Source organism: Protopterus annectens, chromosome 12.part0 (assembly GCF_019279795.1).
Source record: "Protopterus annectens isolate FY-2018-M chromosome 12.part0, PAN1.0, whole genome shotgun sequence".
NCBI classification, from domain to species: Eukaryota; Metazoa; Chordata; order Ceratodontiformes; family Protopteridae; genus Protopterus; species Protopterus annectens.
Genome location: NC_056746.1, coordinates 1,512,975,930 through 1,513,000,039, shown reverse-complemented (window position 1 = coordinate 1,513,000,039; position 24,110 = coordinate 1,512,975,930). Strand labels below are relative to the sequence as shown.

The 24,110-nt window shown below is 41.4% G+C and overlaps 1 protein-coding gene across 1 annotated transcript in view; it reads right to left on the bottom strand.

Annotated features, from left to right (window-relative positions):
- Nucleotides 1-24,110, bottom strand: part of LOC122817266 (MYCBP associated protein) — a 2,683,797-nt gene that overhangs the window by 1,949,478 nt on the left and 710,209 nt on the right. The gene's annotated exons all lie outside the window — the stretch shown is intronic.

Below are 24,110 nucleotides of genomic sequence, written 5' to 3'. Positions count from 1 at the left end.
CTGTTGTAGAGACTGTTTATGGCAGGGGACCACCAGATTGGCTTCCTTTTTTTGGAGGAGGGCGTCTTGATTCTATTGGGTATGGCGAGATCCATACATTTGTGTACGTGTTTGCACAGTGCATTGGTGTATGATTCGGTGGTCATAAAACTATTCTGCATTTGCATGGGTGCCATGAAGTTAGCCACCTTTGTTTTTGGGAGCACAAAGTTAGCTTTGGAGAAGTTTTTCATGGTGGTTACTTTTGCAGGGCGGGGTGTGTGGATTTCTAAGGTGATTAGTTTGTGGTCGAATATAACCAGGGAGGAGCTGACTATGGGTGTAAAGCAATGGTCGCCCATGTTAGTAATGACCAGGTCAAGGATGTTGCTACCTCTATTGGGGATAAGAACGAGCTGGTCCAGGGCACTGGAATTAATGAACTCCAGGAAATGTTGGGCAAGTGTATTGGTACATGAGTAGTTTTTCCATTTAATGGAGGAGTAGTTGAAGTCGCCTAGTAACAGAGTGTTAGGTTGGACCCTAATATTCTCCATGGTGCTTAGGAATGTGGAGTGTGAGTCTTGGGACATGGTTGGGGACCTATAGCAGGCTACGACCTGAATCACTGTCTTACCCAATGTTAGCTGCACCTGAAGTATCTCTGATACATTATGTTGGGCTACCAGTCTGGAGGTGTGCGCATCGTTTCTGAATATGGAAACACCACCACCTTTGGAGCTTCGGTCCAAGTTGTGTGGCTGAAAGGTGTGGAATGAGTTATAGCCTGGTAGTACAGGGGTGCTTTCTGCTGCCTTGGACCAGGTCTCAGTTACAGCACAAATGTCAACGTTCTCCATTTTAAGGAGTGCTTCAAGCGAGTGCATTTTGAGATTTAGACTTCTAGCTTTGAGCAGCATGACCCTCAGATTGCATTTGTTTGTAGCTGTTACAGTAGTAATTTGGGTTCTGTTACACCATCTAAAAAGGCACTATAGGGGTGGCAAGAGCCTTGGCCAGTATCTGGAAGCAAAGGGGTGACAAATCCAGGCCATCTCTGGCAAAGCACTGAGGTCTGTCAATCATGTCATCCCAGGCAGACAGATACTGGATTCCCTTAGAATGACACCAGAAACTTAGCCAATTGTTGAAATCAATCATCTTCTGCTTGTACTGTGGTATAATTCTGGGTGATGGTAGGATGCTGCTCAGGGCTAGGGTCATACCTGCCTGGGCTACATAATCTGAGAGCTCCTCCATGTCTCTTTTCAAGAAGTCCAGGGAGGTACGTCTCAGATCATTCACACCCACATGTACAATGACAGAGTCATATTTGTACCTGTTGAGGGACCTGAGTGCATGCGTTATGTGATGGAGCCTGACACCTGACAAGCAGCTGACTGTTACTTTCTCCTTATTCAACCTAGTGAGTGGGACATCAGTGTGCCTCACTATCAAGTCCCCTATGACTAGTGTGTTGGGCATGCTGTTTTACCTTAGGGGCTTTGGTCGAGTGGCACACTGTTTAGGAGAGTTGTGTGTCTCATGACTAGAGTTGAGTTGTGGTGGTCAAGTGCGTTTCTATCCTGGAGTTCTCTGCTGCTTGGGTAGATTTTTATTGAGAACCTCCGTGAAGGCAGGTGTGTGGTTTGTGTTTTTATGTGAAGGCAGTGCTGGTGTGTGTTCTGGAGGGCTATGTGTTCCATGTGGTGTGGTGTAAGTGTTGACCTTCTCCTCTTGACCAGCTATTCCGGTCTTGGCTGGAGAGTGTGTGGCTTCCAGTTTGGATATGTAACTGCATTTCTGAGTGTTGGGAGGTAAGAGGAGAGGGTTGTCAGTGTACGTGAGGCTGTCTGTTGTGAGGGGAGGCAAACAGATTCAGATGAGGAGTACCCCACCAATGTATCAGGTCCAGAAACGCATCCTTGTGAAGCAGCCATTCATGGGATTGTGTCATGGATCTGCTTAAAGTGTCTGCCACAGAATTTTAAGAAGATTGTAGGTAAAAAGCATGAAGACTGACCTTGCACTGAATCGCTAACTCCCATAACTTCATTGCTAGCCTGCATAGAAGGTAAGGTTTGGTACCCCCCCTGTTTATGTACCAGAGGACAGTGGTGTTGTCTGCAAGGATCTTCAGTGGACTTGGTTGAAAAGAGGATGGAAAACTTGCAGAGCTAGAAGCAGAGTGCTTATTGCTCTGATGATGATGTGCTCTCTCTTCTGAGATGGAGACCATAGACCCTGAACCTTTCTGAAAGCAAAAGTTGACCCCCACCCGGGCCTTGTCTGAAGCATCTGGGAAGAGTTGTTGAGCAGGCTGGGGCAGGAGAAGGAGGAGACCTGAATTCAACAAAGCTGCTGAATCCACCAGAGGAGCTCTGTTTTCAGACAGGGAAGAAGGAGACTCACAGCATCTACTGGCTGAGCATGCTGGGACCAGGTGGTCTTTAGAAACCACTGAAATGTTCTCATGTAGAGTTTGGAAAGGGTAACATGGGAATCGTGTAAGCCATGAATCCTAGGAGTCTCGGGAATTCTCTGGCTGAGATGGAAGGAAGGGTGAGAAGTGTCTCTATGTAACCAGCGAGAGATTGAGCCATATCTGGTGGTAGAAAAAACATCATCAAATCTGTCCTGAACCTGCACCCCAAGAAAATGTGATCCTGAGATGGGGTCACACTGGATTTTTTAAAACTGACTGTGAATAGCTTACTAGGAAAAGAAGTTCATCCAGGTAAGGATAAACTTGAACATCCTGGACCCTCAAGAAAGCAATGGCAGGAGCCAGACACTTTGTGAACACCCTTGGGGCAGTGGAATGGCCAAAGTGCAAGGCGGAAAATTGAAAGTGCAAAGAACACACCAAGAAACATAAGTATTTTCTGTACAGAGGATGGAAAGGGATATGCAGGTAAGCATCTTTGAGATCCAGGGAAGCCATGAAGACCTGAGGTGAACTGAGAGGAAAAAAGAGACTGCAGGGATGGCATCTGAAATGAGGGAACCAGCAGGAAAGTGCTTAAGTGGGAGCGGTCTAGAATTGGTCTCCAAGGACCATCCTTTCTTGGGACCAGAAACATCCTTGAGTAAAACTCCCTGCCCCTCTGATCCCAAGGATCTGTCTGCATGGTGCCCTGAGACAGCAGTTGAGAAAGGAGCTCTAAAAAAAAACTGTACCTGACTGGAGGGGGGATGATGAATCTCCATGAACGGAGGGAGATTTTTCCAAGTCATAAAGTATCCCTTTTGGATAATGGGCAGAACCCAGGCATGCTGAGTGATTCCTGTCCAGACTGGAAAGGAACGGAAAAGAGAAAAAGAAGTATGACTTGGAAGAGAACCTTGATAGTCACAGAGAACTTGGGCTGGCCTGAAAGGACTGCTGAGAAAAAGGAGCTGAAGAAGAGGTTTTTGACTGAGGGGGTCTTCTGGAAGATTTCTTAGACCTAGCAGCAGCAGCAGAAGGAGCAGTGGAGGTACGCTCAGGACTCCTTACAAAAGATATCTTGACCAGGTAATTTCTATGTAATTTAGGGACTGGAGAAACAAACAGGTGCTTAAGATCCTGAAGTTCCTTCCCCTTCTCTTGCAGACCTTTAAATAACTCTGCAGCAGCTGGACCAAAAAGAGCAGCCTTGTCTAGAGGGGTGTCTAACAAGTTGGCCTTAATTTTGTCAGGTAGCGGCTGAAGTCTCAACCAGGAATGCCTTCTAAGCACAGAAGCAGCAGCTCTAGATGATGCCTCTATAGCATTATAGCTACACTTAACAGAAAGTCTGGCTACCTGGGAGGATGCAGCCAAAAGTGACGTGACCTGAGATTTAATCTCAGAGTCTGGCAAAGAAGACAAAGCCTGTGAAGCTTGAGAAAGCAAATCTAAAGTGTACCTAGACACGTGTGTCTGGTAATTAATAGCTCTGATAGCTGAAGTAGAAGAGGTGTATATCTTTTTACCCAGTCTCTCTAGAATTTTGCTCTCTTATCAGATGGGAGAAGCTTGGCAGAAAGGGATAATTGAGAAGACTTGCCTGAGGCTATGGAGATCACAGCTGGATCTGCAGAGGGGCACTTATAGAGAAACTTACAGTCATCAGGTACCTTATCGAATCTATCAGGCCACTTGGGGGTATGGAGTTTTAGAGGAGGAAGTAAAAGCATCTAGGAAAGCTGGAAGAATAGGAGGAACTGTAGAGGGTGATGGAACCTCCATCTGAAGGAGGTCAAGGTGTTTTTCTGTTCTTCACAAATCTGGGATGAATTTAATCTGAAGAATTCCCTTATTTTGTCAATAGTTTGTCCAAATGACATTTCATCCTGAGGGGAATCCCCTCCATTAGATTCCTTCTCAGGAGAAGTGCATTCCAGTGGAGAAGCAATTTGAGAGGAATATGCCAAAGAGTCATCATCAGAGGAGGAGGAATCCTCAGAATCAAAAACAGGTACTTGGGACCCAGCATCTTGAACTGCAGAAGAAGAGAAAGACTGTAGAGGAAGAAGGGAAGAAGGTTTCAAGGCCATCAAAGCCTTAATGAGACCCTCAAAAAGGCTTCCCAATCCGACTAAGGAGAAGAAGGAACACTAGGATGTTGGGTCTTTTGCTTAGACTGATGGTTCCATAGTTCCTTGGGCTGGTTGATTGTCCCCTCTTGTGGAGGAGAATGACTTTTGGGGTCCTCCATTCACTTGGAACGTAGCTTATTTCAAGGATGTAGTTGAAGACTGCCTCAGGTGGTCCTGATAGATCAAGTTTTACACTGTTCAGGAGATAACCGGGATGTTGTCAGGACCCATGGAGGCAGTGTTCTTGGCTTTAGCGAGTGTTGTCAGCACCTGGTCCATGCTGTTAGATGGGGGAAGTATGTTGGAGGTGATTTCACCTGATAGAGCTGGAGGGATGGGTGGTGAAGTCTGAGCTGAATCTATCAGCCAGTATGTTTACTATGTCACCTTGATCAGTGTAGCTGGTACCGTTCACCATTAGGTCAGCACACTGTTGTGTGCTACCACTAAGGTTCCGGACATAGCTGAAGATGACCTTCTGATTGTCTGTAGCCTGTGAGGCTAACCCGACCTCTCAGCTGGCCTTTCTGGACTTAATTAGACCGCTCAGTTTCTTGTTTAATTGTATAAAAGAGCACTTGCCTTTAAAGGAGTACAACAGGTTTCTCTAATGTATTCCTCAACTTCACGGCCCTTTTCCTCCCTATTTACATTGTCCTCTGTAAAGCAACAACAATAAAGCATTTACAATTTTTATAATTCCCCTTACTTCTGTAACAGAAGCCTACCTTCTCATACTGTGATGGTTTCACTTACAAAATGATTCTCCCACGTTTGAATAAAGCTTGCTGGAGTCGCCCAATTACTGACATCATCGAGGCCAGGCAGTGCAGGTACTTTTTTTTTTTTTAATCAGTTCCCTCCCCCAAAGTGACATCACCACAGCCGTCATCTGATTCTAACTAAAATAATAAGACCCACCCATTCTGTGATGTCATGGCTCCCTTGTCCTTCCCCCAGCCTGAGTGCTGTTCATTTTATTCAGTAGTAGTGTAGTAACACCGATGTTTGGAAACACAGAAGTTTGGTATGGATACTTGTACATTCTGCACGGCAAATGATGCTTAGGTGGTGTATCGCTTGCATACTTCTCTGTTGTATTTGCACCAGATACTGCTAGTGTGCAGTGCGGGAATAGAAAGATTAAAACATTACCCTGGTATCAGAGGTGGCAGTGCAACATATTCATAGTGGCTTAACATGAGAGTAGCTCTAAGCAAGCACCATGTGAAACCTGAACAAGCACCTAGAATTATTCAGTGCAGCTTCCACACCTTAAGTCTGAAAATGAATTCACATAGTCACATGAACAGGAGTAGCTGCATATTGATGGCTAAAGGTGTATGGGCATGTCGGGTGGTTACTACACTGCAAAACTGGTATGTAATGGTGGAGATATTTGGAAGGCATGAGCAAACACACCAGTATATTAAAGCCATAGCACCAACTGAACTGGAGGCTGGCAAATAGATTTAGTAAGAGATTTTGTCCATGCACAAATATTTCAACAGTGATTCTTTGCAGTGGCATCCATTATCTGATTCAAGGTAAGTTAACCTTGATGTCCTTTATTTAAAAAAAAAAAAAAAAATCAATAAAAAATTTACTTTGTTATAAGTGACTTCTGGACACAAGAAAAAGGAAGGGGACACTATAGCAATGTAGTTTGTATGTACAAAGACAAATCCAGGGACACTGCAAAAGGTTTTCTTTGCAAACCAACCAGTGGAGTAAAAACATATGAAGGCAAACACTGCATACCAACACACTTTGCACGTGTAAATCTCAATTTTTAACAAGGTGGAAGCATGAACTGATACCTTAACACTTAAATTAATAAAGATCTAAACTGGTTAATAGTATAAATGTTTTATTCTTTAGCTCCTTGGTGCAAGACCTTACTGGATGTTATTGCAGTCAAGTAAGGCCATGGCTATAGTGCAGCAAAAAAATGTCCCCTCTAACAAAGGAAATGCTAGAGCAAAGATTAAATTACATGAGTCAAGCACCCTGCTGAGATCTGCCAAACAATGGAATTACCAGGTCAAATTACCCTCATGACTTTGACAACTAGGGAAGCTAAATGTTATGGGGGAGGGGAGAAGTAAATGGACTGGAATTCATTGTCTCACAAATTAGTGCCATTTAAACTAAATTAGAAAAAAAGGCAGCAGTAAACAGCACTTTTGAGTGTGTTCTGTGGCATTTTTACTGTTTCTGTTTTAAGTAGTCATCCAGCAGCAGGGAATGTTACTTACACTGTTCTATTTTACTCAGTACCTTGTATGCATGCAACATCTATGAAATGGCAGGAACTTTCGGCAAATGGAGGCCTGCATGATGTAACATTTTTGAGCCAAACAATGATTTCTGGGATACTGGATGGCAACCTGATTTATCCAAACCACGTCAATATGCCAGCCTCCAGGTGGTCAGAGTCTGGAATTACATATAAAAATATTTAAAATCCTGTAAATAATCCTAGAGTGCTATTAAAATGTAGGAAACATCATGCCATGATGTTTTAAACATGTTTTTTGAGTCTGTGGGTGCAGTACTCCTTTAAGGGAGTTGTTTTTCCTGATTTTAGCCATGAGTTTTCTTCTTCTTTTATTATATACCCTGTTTAGGTGAGGATTCTACCAGTGGGGTTTGTTTTTAGTGATTGTTTTGGATTTATTTCTCGTAGGTACAAATGCCTCTATGAAGCTATTTGTATGTTTGTATAGTAACTCTGTGAATAATTCTGCATAGGTAGCTGAGATCTCAGGGTTTGGGAGGCCTTAAATTTTGACAAACTTTCACTTAATAGCATGTAGTTTGCCTTTGAAAAGTTCCAAACTGTTACTGGTTTAGCTGGGTTTTCTGGGTTGATTTTTACTTCAAAGTGCTGTGATCCAGCCTCACAAGTCAAACAAGACTTTTGAATGTTCTCTTGGACACCCAGTCTGTGAAGAAGATCTCCTTGCCAAGTAAGAGAATCTTGACACTTTGTAAAAAAAAACTCTGCAAAGATAAACAAGTCGCTTAAATAAAGAAAAAATGTGAATATTTCGCTGTCTGCAATATGCTATCACTGGAGCTAGGCACTTTGTAAACACCCCTGGAACAGTGGATAACCCAAAGGGTAATGCAGACAACTAATAATGTAATCCAGACACATAAAACATTTTAAAAAATATTTGAAATCTGAGGCTATAAGAATGTGATAAGAATACTTTTACTCTAGAATTACCAAAAAAAATGAAAGGAAAGGTTAGTCTAGAATTACCAAAAAACTGAAAGAAAAAGTATGGAGTGTGCAGCTTAGTCCTGCAAGTTTAGTCTCAGCTACCACAAACTCAGGTGCTGAGAAGAAACCGGAATCTAATAGGTAGTAACTTGCTTGCTAGTTGTTATAAAGCTATAGGCTAGAAGTCCCCTTTTATCCAGACATAGATTCCAGCTATCAATCTTTCTGCTTATTCTTGAGTATCAGAAGATTTGGGAATAAACTTGAACTCAGTCCATTTCAGGGAGAAAAAAAAATTATTAGTTGATGAGCATTACTTAGATGACTTGTGGATACAGAGTTACAGCACGCTAATTTATTACAAACTTTGAGGGTTGTGCTTGGGTTAGAACGCCCCCGTGTTGCATCATTGTGGACATGTGCGGCCAGGTCCCTTTGTTACTTGGCCCTTCTGTGGTGGGGGTTCCTTGGTTATTGGAAACCTATTAATCAATTTAATATCTGTCATTCATGAATTATATTTTATTTTATTGTTGTATTAAATTCTGAATAGACATTAATTTAAAAGTTATACTATTTGAGGCTTTTCCTATCCATAATATTCTATTTAGTCATAGTAATCTTTTTTTTAGCATCATGTTTTTCCAAAAAGGTCTGTTTATATATTTTATATATATATATATATATATATATATATATATATATATATATATGATTATCTGTGAGTGTGTGTATTGGTGTCATCTAAAATCTGCAGAGCTTACTTCCCCCCAGAAAATCCCAACTAATATTGCAAAACTACCATCAGGACACACTCAGGGCAGCAAACAAAGTATGTTGCTTTCTTCCCTAGTACTTAAAGTAGGCGTGCAACAGGCACGGCAAAATTGACCCATGAAATTACACCAGGCAGATCTGATGAAGGACATCTGAGAGTGGAATTAGCTGAAAAACCTGATGTTCATAAGGGTCATTTGCATATATCCTATGTGCCTCTGATACAAGAGGTTAGGGAGGTCACTCAGTGGAAGTTCTAGCTTTGCTGGAGTTTTCATTTTGTTTTTACTGATTGGTTTTTCAGTGACCTTCTCACTTATTGTTTTAATATGTTGTTTGGGATATTGCTACAGTGACCCTAACAGCCCTGTGTTTCTTATGCTTAGTCAAACACTCTGCTTGTACTGTGCTGATGAAGTCATAACAAGACCGAAACATGCATATCCACAGCTAGTGGGGTTTGGCTTTATTGACTTGAAAATGTCCATTAAAATGATGAAACAAGTCATGGGCATTCAGAATCGCCAATTAGCTGAAACACCTGATGTTCATAAGGGTCATTTGTATATATCCCATGTGCATCTGATACAAGAGGTTTGGGAGGTCACTTAGTGGAAGTTCTAGCTTTGCTGGAGTTTTCATTTTATTTTTACTGATTGGTTTTTCAGTGACCTTCTCACTTATTGTTTTAATTTGTTGTTTGGGATATTGTTGCAGTGATCCTAATGAAGGGGTCTGTGAATTGACACAGTCTGAGCCAAGCGTGTCGCCTCATAGCCACGCCAGTCCCAGCTGCCCTAGCCTCTCCTTCTGTAGCATGGGAAAGGAGGTGACGTGTTCGATACTGATTTCAGAGTTAACATTTTCACAGAGAACAAACGCTTATCCTCTGGCGACAAGGACTCTGGGGTGACTCAGCTAACTCCGTGACTAGGTCTCACTGCAATCGTATAACGTGTGCCAAATAGTTCAGCGCTCGGATGGAAAATGTCGCTGAAGAATACACTCACTTCCCAAATCAATCCACCACCCTGGACTCCTTGTCCGGAGGGTGAACCGAGGAACTCTCCTGGGTCAGTTCCCTCTTGGTGGCTGCTGCAACCACCATAGCATCCACAGGGGATCCTTTATACCAGGCCTGTCTGTCTGAGGGTGAAGAGAGAATCCTGTCCAGGCATTTTGGTATCGGCTCTATGGTGTCAGGCTCCTTCCATGCCCACGTGATGATAAGATCCGCTCAGGAATCCGCAGGCAGGGACACCCAGGATGTAGATGGGCCAGTGCCAAAAGCCTCCAGGAACACTGATTCATCCGTAGAAGGTTTTGGGGCTGACCAACCTCCCCTCTGTTGGAGGATCTCCATGATGTCTCCAAAGGAGACATCCTCGTGAAGTGACCTGGGGGAACTTTCTCCTTCATCTAAATCAGTGTCTTCTGTCAAGGACTCGGGGGAGTCCAGGTGCCTCCTTTTACACGTGTGCTTACGGGGACCCTCTTCAGTGGGACTCTATGAAAAGGGCTCATGAGCCACGAGGGGTTCCTCGAGGGGAACCGCCTGGGAGTCCTCTAGCACAAGCTGTCCCTGGGACAAGCTGAAGGAAGTCGTAACCGAATCCAAGGGAGTCTGGGCAGAATCCAAGGAAATAGGCTGAAGTCTCGATCCTTGGGAGAGAACCCGCTCCACCACGTTGAACGCCGATGGAAAGCGTACCTCATTAGCACCCAACAATGAGGAAGCCCTCCCCGGGTCCGCCGTAAGGATTGGGGACGAGGTTGGAGTAGCCGGAGCTCCAAAGGAAAGGCTCGGATCTGACAAAGTTGGAGCCGAAGACACCTCCATTCCCTCGGATCCGTCTCCCCATCCTCATCCCCGAGAGTTACTCGGATCCAAACTAGTTGGATCCAAGGAACTCAAGGTAATCACCGGAGTCGAGGTTGGAGGAACCGTCGGCGCCGAACCCCCAGCTCCGAAGATCCTCGGATCCATAAACCCTGAAACCGCAGGCTGGATCGGGGAAGGAGAAATTGGATGAAAGAAGGGCATTGGGGTCCCTCCTCAAGACGATGAGGGGCCTGGCAAGACTCCCATCTGGATTTGGGTCTGAATAAATCTCCTCATCATCCTGTTCACATACAATTCTGATAGACTCCGAGTCGAGCATGAGGAGGTGAGTGAATCAGATCTGGCTGGTCATTGCGATGACCTAGATGAATGCCTCAGATCCAAGGGCTCCGTCAGCTCCAGGTGAATCTCGGGGAGTGGAGCCGAGGAGACATAAGTCTCGACAATTTAGAAGCTGGGCTAGGGAAGGGCTCCCACTCCGGAGACCGTTTACGGGGCATAACCCCCCTCTTGTCTCTGTCCTTGTCTTTCTTCCTGTCTTTTCCTTTGGCCTCCCCTTCAACAAGTCTAATGGGAGGGTGAGTCCCAGCCTGAGGGGGAGGTTGGGCAGCTGCTGCAGGAGCCGAGGCCGACGAGTCCAAAGAGGAAACAGGTAGAAGGCCTTTTGCCACCAGTTTGGCCTTCCTTTCTTTCAAGGCCCTGGGGTTAAATCCGGCATGCACACTGTACTGTACAGATAAATGGGGAACACCCAGGCAAACAACACACAGAGTGTGACCATTGGCCGGTGAAAGCTTATGGCCACACTCTGTGCATTTCTTAAAGGTAGGTTTTGGCTGATCAGCCATACTACAAAGACATACAGCCAACCTACTTAAGACCGACACACCAAAAGCACTCACACCTAAGGGATAGGGAGAGCCTGCACTAACTACTTTACAACAAACCTTTTTTTTTTTTTTCAACCGACGAACAAGCGTTAGGGGGAAGAAAGGGAACTAACTGAAAACACACGCTCACTATCTTTCAGAAAAATGACCAAAAAAGCACTTACAATACCCTATACTTGGAGTTACAGAGATCACGATGCTGATGCATGAAGCGGCAAACGAGATCTGAGGGAAGGTAGGAGATGGTGATGGGTTATGGGTAAGGGGGAGGAGCTTGGAGCTCAGAGCAGATGCTTGAAAAGTTGCCGGCTCAGATCCGATATGGATCCAAATACCCACAGGTTGCAGATAAAATGAAGTTAACTACTTCAGATCAATAGTTTCCTGAAATGTGAATCTGTTAAAACAAAACTTAATTCAAACAGCCCTTATTTTATTACAGGAGACACATTTAGGGAAGGAAGACCATATGGCACTGAGAAGAACCAGATGGAAACTAGCTGTGTTTTCCTCAGTTAGGGACAATAGTATTAATAAATAAGCACTCAAACTTTAAGGTATTGTACTCCTGCACAGACAAAACAGGCAGACATGCCTTAGTTAGGGGATAATATGGAGGGAAAAGTGTACACGCCGATTTCTATACTTTCCCCTGGGCTACACAAAAAAAAAAATAGTGAAACACTGACAGATGCTCTACACTTTATGGAGGCATTAACCTTATATATGAGTGATTGGAATATAATCACTTACCAACAAGATGCCTCCAAAGGCCCTAGAAGATGTCCAATATCCTGTAAGGGTAGATCTGTAGCACCTGACCTTGAGGGTCTAGGCCTGGTAGACACTTGTAAGGAAGTAGTTTGCTCCAGACATTCCACTCACACCTTGGCAAGAATAGGTACAACCACTAGACTAGATAGGGGATATATTTATTGGGAAGAAAGATACTTAAGAAGGAAAGTGGGCACACTATACTCATTTGTTTCAGATCACTCCCTACGTCGTCGTAATTTGTTCATGCCATTGCTATACCCTCCTCCTTAGAAAAATATTTATGTCTCCCATTGTACTACTTAAAACAGCCTTCCTTTTGACATGACTGCACAAGAATCTTAGTGGATATGACCCAGGACTATAATAGGATGGTTGTCCAAACACTGGAGGGATGGGAATGACTCAAAAGCAAAATATCTAAGGTAGTGAGACACTTCCTAAGACTGGACTGATCCCAGAAAAAGCTAGAGAGATATTTTGTGAGAGATGATAACAGGAGAAATACAGGTTTACCAATGCACAAATAAGAATATAAAAACAAGAAAGATCAGATGTTACAAATATTAGACAAAAAAGGGAATTGCTGATCGAGGTATATAAAAACTGCTTTTTCAAACATTCCCAACAATATCAAAAACAACTAGCAATGAAACTCAGGCAAGAGAGGTTTGATTCCTTTGTAGATACCATATACTCTAAAAGCAGGAATAAGCTAATAAAAACGTCAATGGAAATTGTAGTGGAATTTAAAAGCTTTCACTCTGATCTATATCAGGCTGTCCCTCGGGATAACACACAGGGGTACATCATTAATAGGTATTACATCTACCTAACCTTCAGGATCACCAGTCCTCTAACCTGATGGCTCCTATCTCTAAGGAAGAGTTGATATATGTTATAAGAAAAACAGTCCTTCCAGAAAATGCAAGGACCAGATGACCTATCCATAGACGTTTGGAGATGGCTGGGTGAAGACTTTATAGGGGTATTATTGAACCTGTATAACTTAGTCTTGTACACTGGGGTGGCTCCGAAATCATGGAAGGAAGCAATTATGGCTGTGCTCCATAAAGAGGGGAAAAAAAGAGCTGCCTCCTTCTTACAGGCCAATGTCTGTGCTCAGTCATAATTACAAATTATTTATAGCTGTCATAGCAGACAAGTTAGGAAAGTTCATTCCAGGACCAATAGGATTTGTGGAAGGAAGGAAGGCAAATTTATGACACAATTATAAGGACTACCTGGTTAATGGACACATTAAGAGCAGAAAGCAAAGGTGCAACCTTGATAAGTTTAGATGCCAAGAAGCCTTTTGACCAGGTTGTCTGGCCCTTCCTTAAGTAGGTCCTGCTCAAATTTGGGTTAGGAATTAGATTTGTAGATTTAATTTTCCAATCAATTAGGGATCTCAAGCTATAATAGAGCTGAAGCATGGTTTGTGCTCCCTCTTCTCACTTTTCAGAGACAGGTTTGTCCCCATCCCACCTTCTATTTGCCCTAAATATATATGTGCGTGTGTGTGTGTGTGTGTGTGTGTGTGTGTGTGTGTGTGTGTGTGTGTATATATATATATATATGGGATCTGTACAGATCCCCGAATGCACTTTCCACCAAAGCAGAAATCACAGAGCATCCTTAACCGAAAGTGCTGTTCACCGAAGCAGCACCTTCGGATAAGTATGCTCGTTGTAATGGTCGTACTACGGTGCTGATATGAAAAAATCCCTTTTCTCCACTGTACTGCAACCTCAGAGTGAGAATATTAAAGTAGGGGGGTGTGGGGGGATGCAGGGGGTCTTGCCCCTCTGCACAGAAGTAAGCTTAATGTTGGGTTTCTTTTTTTTTTTTTAAAGATACTTTACCGTAAGCACTTTTTCAGTGAAAGCGCTTTTGGTAAAGTATGTTCGGTGATAATGGATTCGGACTTTTGATCAAAAGTCCTAGATCCATATATATATATATATATATATATATATATATATATATATATATATATACACACACACACACACACACACACACACCTATATCTGTATCTATATATCTACACATACAAAGAGAGAGAGAGAGCTGCTAGCCGAATAAATCAGAGACTTGAACACAGAACATACTTTAGAACAGCACACCCATAAAATAGTGCTTTATGCTGATGATATTCTTATTTTCTTACAAAACCTGTGGAAGGCTCTAAATTAGCTCTTTGCCACTTTGGACACTTTTGGTCAATTCTCAGGCTACAACACTAACCTAGAGGAAATGAAAGCACTGGTGTGCAGGGAATCTTCCACCCTCCCCATATACAGCTGCATTATAGAGAAACACCTCATTTAAATATCTCGAGATGATTGTCACTGTTGAAGTGACACCCCATGGAAAAAGGGGTTATGGATGGATATGCATCAGCCACAAATTTCTTAATATGATTTTGGACAATATTAGGGATTGGCATAATGGTTAAGGTGTTTACCTCACAGACACAAGACAAAGGGTTTGATTTTCACCTCTGGTCACCGTTTACTATTGGCTAGATGTGTAGTATGGAGCAGACTGATTCCCTAGTATTTACCTATAAAACACCATTGTTGCTAGATGGAAAATGATTCCCATATAATTAGATCAGTAAGCCCAAGCAGTGACCTCTTATGTCCTACCTCTATGTTTGTACGTTTTCAGGCATTCCAAGATGGAATCCCAATCTTATTTTTCTCCAAGATGAAAAATATAATTGTAAACTTCATTTGGGATGATAATAAGTCAGGGATGAGCTAGAAAAGACTGCTTTGGCTACAGGATTTAATGGGAGGGGGGTTCAGGGAGTCCCCATCCTAGGAAGATGCCTAGGTGCAATACAACTAAAAATGCTACTTCTGTTTACAGTTCAATCTAAGCAACCCAAGACAAAAGGATATAGCTTCTTTCCTTTAGAAACTGTCAAATTAAGACCTTCCAATAAAGTTAACACCTACTGTATTGGGAAGAGGTACAGATTAAAATATTTTCCCTTAAACAGTTCATGGCTGAAATTATAAATCTTTTTGGTTCTCAGTAAATAATCCACTGGAAGAACTTTACCCTCCCTGTTGGATAAACAATATTGAGAAATATGAGAAACAGACATTTGGGAATTGGAAGAGGAAAGGCCTGATGATTAAATTCTGGGATCAGATTAGGCTGCATTTTGAGATCTGGACTCAAAAAGGAATAAAAGTGTCTGCTCTCTAAGGCCCATACGTTGAATATTTTCCCTTAGACACTAAAGAGAAACCTAGGCTGGTAAATCTTTGTCAGTAGGTTAGGCAACCCATTAGATAAGGGATTGATAAGGGTAATATATACAGAGTTAAGAAGACTGATGAATCTGGTGAGTGTAAGTGGAGAAATTAGGTGGGAATGTGATTTACGGACCTCCATCAATGAACACTGAAGGCAAATATGTAACCTGGAAAGATCTTTTACAAAAAATAGGAAATTCAAACTATTTGCTTGGAAATCTCTCTACACATATTTTTACTCACTATCCCTTACAGATCAGGTACACTGAAAGACTTTTGGAGATATAGCCAGTAAATTCCTGGAAACTGGAGACATACAATTTACTCGTATGAGAAGGTGAAAAGTTTTAGAGAAAATTTTCAAGAATTAGTAAAGCAAGTATTCTCCCAGGTCCCCCAATGAATAAGCACCTCTTCTTATTAGAATACGTCTAGGGAATACATATGACCCTTCCCCAAAAGAAATTGATGGTTTTGGTCATACCACTGCGAAAAAAAAAAAAAAAAAAAGGAAATGACCAAAAACTGAAAAACTTTTAATATTCTTAGTACAGAAATAGTCAAAATCCTGATGAAAAAATTAGAACACCTAGGAAAGAGAATGCACTCCACAAAAGAAGCAGCATGGCGAAAATGGTACTAGTAACTCAGATATGGTATAGTCTTGGGAATGAAGTTACATCAAATGCTATAAAGGGAGGATCAGAATTGAACAGAGTTTGGAAAATCTATTAGACACAAACTGGGTAAACAGGAAACACTACCTGTAAAATCTATTTTAGTATTTTTTGTTTAAGGCATTTGGATTATGCTATTAAAATTACCATAAATTTTGAACAATGTATTTGTGTGTATATATATATATATATATATATATATATATATATATATATATATATATATATATATATATGTACATATATGTGTGTCAAATTTTATCCAGTGTTAATGCCTAATTTAAAAAAATGAGACACTGGCACTTTCCTACTTATTTGTTAAAAAGAGAGGAGTATAAGAAATGAGTAGAGAACATGATTCAATCATTATTATGGAAGACATACAATTAATTACAACTATGGAGTAGGATAAAATGAAAACGGAAATTAAAAATGCGATGGAAATAAGAGAGAAAATTATATGGAAAGTATAACAGGAATTATTTAGAGGGCTTATCAAAGGTTAAACTAAAGTAGGTGTTGGGGAATCTTGTAGATTATGAAGTAGAGCAATTGCTGAGCACTAAGGGGAAGATAAGGGAGTATTTGAATAATATGCATGAGTTTAGAAAAGTTGCTGGGATTTTATGATGCTTTCCTTGCTAGACTAAGGGGAGGCATTGTTATGTCTAATAATGGCGGCAGCCAAAAATCAAAATTTAAACCAACTCTACTGGAAGTAGTGAATATAGTAACATAAATAAAACAAGTGGAAATGAGATCTTTAGAAAAGGGCAGGAGCAAACTATATAAGAAAAAAATGGGAATTGTGGGAACAATACAAACAAGGGAGGAACAAGGTCTAAAAGTTGTCAGGACTTAAATGGGCCACATATTGTTTGAGTGAGAAAGATTGGGTAGATTACAAGTGATGTATAATGTTTGCAACAGGGAGTGTCAGTATGGTTTACAATGTAAAATGCTTGAGACAGGATTGTGTTGGTGTGGTTTGTTTTCATTTATAACAAAAGTATAATTGCCTATGTAGTAAGTGATGGTTTAATAAAAATGTCACTTGTTTAAAAAAATCTGTGACAAACGGAACAAGAGTCCTGCAGGAGTAAAGGCCCCAAGCAATAGACACAAGAAGTGTGACCGTGTGTCAGAGACATTTCTGACAGCACGAGTCACACTTCTTGAATCCCGAGACCTTAACGTCTTTGGACATCGCCCTAAAGACAGTCACTCAATCAGCACACACACTCACTCACTTACACACAAGGGGGAGATGAGGGGGCTGACTAGAACAACAACACACACACACAAGGGTGAGTAAACAGAAAAACTAAGGCCTGTAGGCCTGATTATAAAAGTTAACTACAGGGGTGGGAAGGGCTTACGAAACAAACACTATTAAGTAATAATATCGATAGGGAACAAAAGTAGGGAAAAAAACCTAATAAAACTACCTCAAAAACTAGAACTTTGTTGAAAATTTCTTTTACTGACCTGAGCCGGTAAAAAAGTCAACCTCGCAGCGAAGCGGCAAACGAGATCTGGGGAGTTAGCGCATGGTATTGTGGGATATAGGGCTGCCTCAAGCCGGTAAAAATCCAGCAAGAATGAAGGCGAGAATGACAACTTAACATAGCCCTTTATTCACTGCTTCCAATTCATACTTATCCAGGGATCTATGTGAGAGATTCCAAACTAAGTTGTTCCTGCCTTCTCCCACATTTTCTTCAAATTAGGTCCCTTTAGCTCTCCTGCTGGAGCTTTTCTCTTCTGCCTCCCCCTGCTCATAGAGTGGCTTCTGCCCTGCCTCTGTATGTTAGAAATAGGGAAAGGGGTAGGACATGTAGTACTATTATTACAAGTAGTAGTTTTCTTACGAACAACAGGTTCGATAACATTATGAGATATAGAAGGCAAAATATGGTTTGGATTGGAAACAATTATGCCTTCAACATCATATATATATATATATATATATATATATATATATATATATATATATATATATATATATATATATGTATATACAAACACACACACACACACACACACACACACACACACACACACACACACACACACACACACACACACACCTGTCAATTTTAAAATATCCAATGAAGAAAGAGAATCAATCCAACAGTGTTACATAGTTACAAATTCTCTATGTGAAATGCAGTATATAACATATATATAAACATTCACAAATGTAAAATGTGAAATGAACCTACTGTCCTCAGTAACTTGTAAGACATGTCAATACATAAATAAATAGTTTTGTAAAACCGTAGAAAACCAGGTATAAAATTATTGTTAAAAAGGATATTAAAAAAACTACTATAAAAACCTGGGGATATAGCACCATGTAGTGGAATAAAAAAAAATATATAGTCTATGCAGCAAACTGTGTTAAAATACAAATTATTCAAAAAGAACTTTTAACAACAAGAAAATTTATAACCTATAAAATATAAAATGATATAAAATGAACGCAGTAGCTTAATAAAATATAAAACTATGTAAAAATATATAAAAAATATATATAGTCACAGGGATTGCTATTATTTCAAGTGTTGCTATAACTTAGCAGATCTAAGTTTTAAGACTGGTTTCAAAGTTAACATATCATTAAGTCCTGGGGGGTTACTCGCATCCAAAATTAGTTGCCAGTATAGCTCCCTATATTCCAAACGAGTTTCCTATGGACCTCCCCCAGGATCCAAAGGAACAACTTCTATTACAAAAAATTGAAAATCAGCTTTGTCACACTTTTGCAAATGTTTATACAAGGCATTTTTTTGTTTTTCTTTTTAATGTCATAAACATATTTGTACATCCTTTGCTTCAATTTTCTTTCGGTCTTACCCACATAGAAGGAGTCACAGATCACACATAAAGCAATATATTCCACCCCAGTGGTATTGCAATTGGCATAACCTTTTGTGTTAATATATTTACTCCTACACTTCAAGAATATAGAGTCACCCTCCTTAATCTTAACACAATGGGGGCAGTTCCACATTTATGAGTGCCTCTTTTGTTACTACTGTAAAACCCAATAGTGGCTCCCTCTAAAATGTTCTTTATGCTTCGTCCTTTTCTATAAACACATTTGAAAGGTTGATCAAATATAAAATTCAAGTCGGACAAACTAGCAAATTTATCCCATTCATTACTAATAATGTTCCTCACCAGGTTATAATGTTCCTCACCAGGTTGCATTCACCATCAAATGTGGTAACTAGGGCTGACTGGTATCTTTTCCCCTCAAATTGAGCATCAGTGTTAGAGTTTGTTGTATTTGAAGAAAAGGATGTCTTACCTAAAATAGGTGCAAACCTAGACAGCCTAGCCACAACTACCTCACTAGTTGCTTTTGATAATAAATCATTAGGGTAATCCCTAGCCTTAAACATATCAGTAATAAACTCACATTCATGTTTAAAATCATCTTCTTCTGAAGTCATTCTACTAGCTTGTACCAGCTGGTCTTTAACAATTGTCCTTTTCTGATGTGGTGGATGGGAGCTAGTGTAATGTAAATATGCATTAGAGAAGGTTCGTTTCCTATATATTTTGGATTTAAAACCATTGCCTACCCTCTGTATATTCACATCTAAAAAAATAATTTCTGTATGATTCACATTATATGTGAACTTGAGAAATTTTGTGGTGTTAGAAATATATTGATGAAAATCTAAAACTTTTTCAACAGTACTGTTCCAAAATAAGCAAACATCATCCAAAAAATGCCCATAGTAATTCCAAAATTGTTTGAACTCAGAATTAAAAACAAATTTGTTCTCCCAATATAATAAAATAATATTTGTATATGTGGGTGCACAATGTGCACCCATAGCCACACCTTTTAAATGTCTATAATACTCCCCCTAGAAGAAGATAAAATTGTTTTTTTAGTATTAAATCCATTAACACTAAACATGTACGGAATACACTAAAAGAAATAATCTTCTTACTACCCAAAAATTCTTCGAACCAAGCTAGATCTGTTTCATGTGGAATACAAGTAAATAGGTCTACTACATCCAAGGTGATAAAACTCAGTGTTTTAGCCTGATTAGTATTGTCAGTATGTCTCAGAAAATCCCAAGAATCCTTTAAAATGTTAGGGTTGTCCATTACAACCTGTTTTAGATGAAAATCAAGTACTTCGCCAGAGGGGCAGTAACAGATCCCACGGCAGATACAATGGGTCTAAGGGGAGGGTCAGTGAGGTTCTTGTAGTCCTTTGGTATACCAAAAAATCGAGGGGACATTCGGTTTTTCTACAGACAAAAAATTGTATGTTTCTAAATCTATAAGTCCCTCAAGTAGTAGATCACTGAGGCAAAGGGAAAGTTTCTTATAAGCTATATTGATTTCATTCAATGAAACTCTCTCATAGGTGTGCTCCTCACCAAGCAGTTCAAACATTTTTGCCTCATAAGAAAATCTGGTCCATCAATACAACCCCTCCCCCCTTGTCTGGTTTCATAATCTTAAGATTTCTATCTTCCTTGGATGCATGTAAAATATTAAATTCTTCCTTAGTAATGTTTGGGGAGAGTTTATTATATTTAAGTTGCTCCCTTAACTCCTTTTCTACCATTAATTCAAAGTTTTTAAGCTGGGGGTGTAAAGGTGGATTGAACGTACTCTTTTTGGATAAATGGTTAGGGGTAATCCTTCTCTCCTTACCATTAAACATTATCTCAAAGTTTTTTTTGTCTAATAAACAATTTCAGGTCAACTAATAAATTTGCAACATTTGCTTTGACTCTTGGAATAAAAGTAAAACCTTTTGTAAATAAATCAAAGTGTCCTTTAGTAATAGGGGTTGAGGTATAATTAAAAATATTAAAACCTTTATAACCAGAAATAAAACCATTCAACACAATATCGTCAGTAGGTGTTATTTCCTGTATGTCTTTTGCCCCTTGTAATTCTGATATCCGTTCCTGTAATTTACCGGGTCCATTTTCTTTAATCTTTTCGACCTCCTGGGGGAAGGAAACTCTAAAGGGTCATGAATGTTAAAACTTTCAGAATAGTCTTCATTTATTATGTTGTCATATCTAACATCATTGTCCTCCCTGTGTGGACGAATGTTGTAAATCTTATTACCCCCAACAATTTTGGGTTTGGGGTAATGAGAATTATTACTGTACTCCTTTGTGTCCCTTTCTATTTTCCTATATTTTCTTTCATCTAACAGCATTTTTTTTCCATTTAAGACAACAAGCCTGTGTCTTACATTGATATTTACAATTGATAGAATTATCTATAAAATTCTCTCTGGCTAGGCTAGCAGCCTTCACACCCCAGCCCCCCACCCCTCCAGAGAACTCAAGCTAGTTTTTCAAGTGATCCTTGAGAAACGCTGCTTGAAAGTGTCAGGTCTATCTGAGGATACATACCCCATTCTCTGTATTGACAGCCCATCTGCATTGGCATTGCTAACCCCACTGTGGTGCTGCACTGACATATCATATGCTTGCAACCCCAGGCTCCACCTTAGCAACTTGGCATTTTGCTGGCTGGCTCTGTTTAACCATGTTAGGGGGTTGTGATCTGTCATAACAGTGAATTTCCTTCCATACAGATAAGGCTGAAGTTTCTGCATTGCCCACACTATGGCTAGACATTCCTTTTCTACAGCTACATAGCATTCCTCCCTGGGTTGGAGTCTACAACTGAGATAAACCACTGGGTGCTCTTCCCCCTCTGAAGAAATCTGGCTGAGTACAGCCCAACCCATGGTTCGAAGCATCCACCTGCACAACAAATTCTTTGCTGTAATCTGGACTGGCTAACACAGGGGGTCCTCCCAAAGCTTCTTTAAGCATCTGGAATGCCTGCTCACATGCTGGGGTCCACACTACCTTATCTGGCCTGTTCTTCCTTGTCAGGTCTGTGAGGGGAGCAGCTATGGTACTATAACCGGGGACGAACTTTCTGTAGTACCCTGCTGTCCCTAAAAATGCCCTCATCTGCTTTTTAGTAACAGATGTAGGCCATGCCTGAATGGCTTACACTTTGGCAGGTTCTGGCCTTATCTTACCACTCCCCACTCTATGTCCTAGGTAGGAGACCTCTTCCATACTCACCTGACATTTGCTCGGCTTAATGGTCAACCCTGTCCTCTGTAGTCTGCCCAGCACCTCCCTGACATGCTGAAGGTGCTCTGGCCAGGAATGGCTGTAGATGGAAATATCATCTAGGTAAGCAAGGGCAAACCCTCCTGCTCCTGCTAGGATATGATCTATCAGCCTCTGGAAAGTCGCTGGGGCATTCATCCCAAAAGGCATCTTTGTGAACTCATACAAGCCAAAAGGAGTCACAAAGGCTGACTTCTCGTTAGCACTGGGAGTCAAGGGCATCTGCCAGTAACCCTTGGTAAGATCAATGGTTGTAAGATACTTAGCCCCACCCAGCTGCTCTAGGGCTTCATCTGTCCTAGGCATGGGGTAAGCATCTGACTCTGTCTGACTATTTAATTTCCTGTAGTCCACACAGAACTTGGTGCTGCCATCCTTCTTTGGCACCAGCACCACTGAGGAGGCCCAGGGACTGTTGGACTCTTGAATCACCCCTAGTTCCAACATCTGCTGTACCTCCTCACTCAGAGTCTGTTTGACTCTCTCAGGCACTCTATAAGGGGCCTGCCTAATAAACCTTTGGGATCCTGTATCCACCTGGTGCTGCCCCAGGTGGGTGCACCCTGGTTTCTCAGTGAACATGTCCCCAAATTCCTGCAACACTGCTCGGATTTCTCGAGCCTGGGTAGGAGATAGCTGCTGGGACATTGCTACCCCTGCCACCGAGGTGTCAGCTCGAGCCTCACTGAGGAGATCAGTCCCCAAATCTCCCTCAGACTCCTCCTGCAATCTACTGCAAATGCTCTGCACAAGGGCCTCCCTATCATGGTAAGGATTCCTCACATTAACATGGTACAATTTGTGTCCCCGCCTTCTGCCTAGCAGTTCCACCATGTAGTTAACATCATTTACCTTTCTTACCATCTTGTAGAGTCCCTCCCAAGCTGCTTGCAGCTTGTTGTGTCTGACAGGAATGAGAACCATTACCTGCTGCCCCACAGCATACTCTCTAGCTTGAGTATTTCTGTCATACCACACCTTTTTCTGTTGTTGGGCTTCTGTCAGGTTCTCCTGAGCCAAGCCCATGAGTTCCCTGAGCCTTGTCCTAAGGTTTAGGATGTATGACACAACAGACTCCTTGTGAGACTCGGACTCACCTTCCCACTCATCTCGAATTAAATCTACAGGTCCCCTCACCCTATGCCCATACAGCAACTCAAATGGTGAAAACCCTGTGGATTCCTGGGGAACCTCTCTGTAAGCAAACAGATGGGGCAAATATTTGTCCCACTCCCTCTTAAACTGATCTGCAAATGCCCGTAGCATGGACTTGATTGTAGAGTTTAACCTCTCAACAAGACCATTAGTCTGGGGATGGTAGGGGGTGGTCTTCATGTGCTTCACCCCACAGGACTTCCACAGACAAGCCAGCAGGTCTGACATGAAATTGGCACCTCTGTCCATTAGTATTTCTTTTGGGAAACCTACCCTTCTGAAAATCTCTAACAAAGCATTTGCCACCTTCTCTGCCTCAATGGAGGACAAAGTCACTGCCTCAGGGTATCGTGTAGCATAGCCCACTACTACTAGGATATACGTTTTCTCTGTGGAGCTTGGGGTACTCAGAGGACCCACAATATCCAATAGCTACCCTCTGAAATGGCTCCTCAATCACAGGCAAAGGCATCAAAGGAGCTCTCACGTTGTCTCCTACCTTGCCTACCTTTTGGCACTGCTCACAGGTTCTGCAGTACCCTGTTACATCTCTGGAAATTTCAGGCCAATAGAAGTTCTGCATAATACGCCTCTTTGTACGTTTTATGCCCATATGACCTGCAAAGGGAATATCATGGGCTATGGCTGGAAGCGCCAGATGGTAGGCTCTAGGCACTACCAACTGCTGTACTCTCTCACCTTCTAGCCCTCCCTCAGGGGTCCACTCTCTGTATAGTAACCCTTTGTCCCAGTATAAAGATTCACCCTTTCCTTGAGAATCACGTGCCTTCCT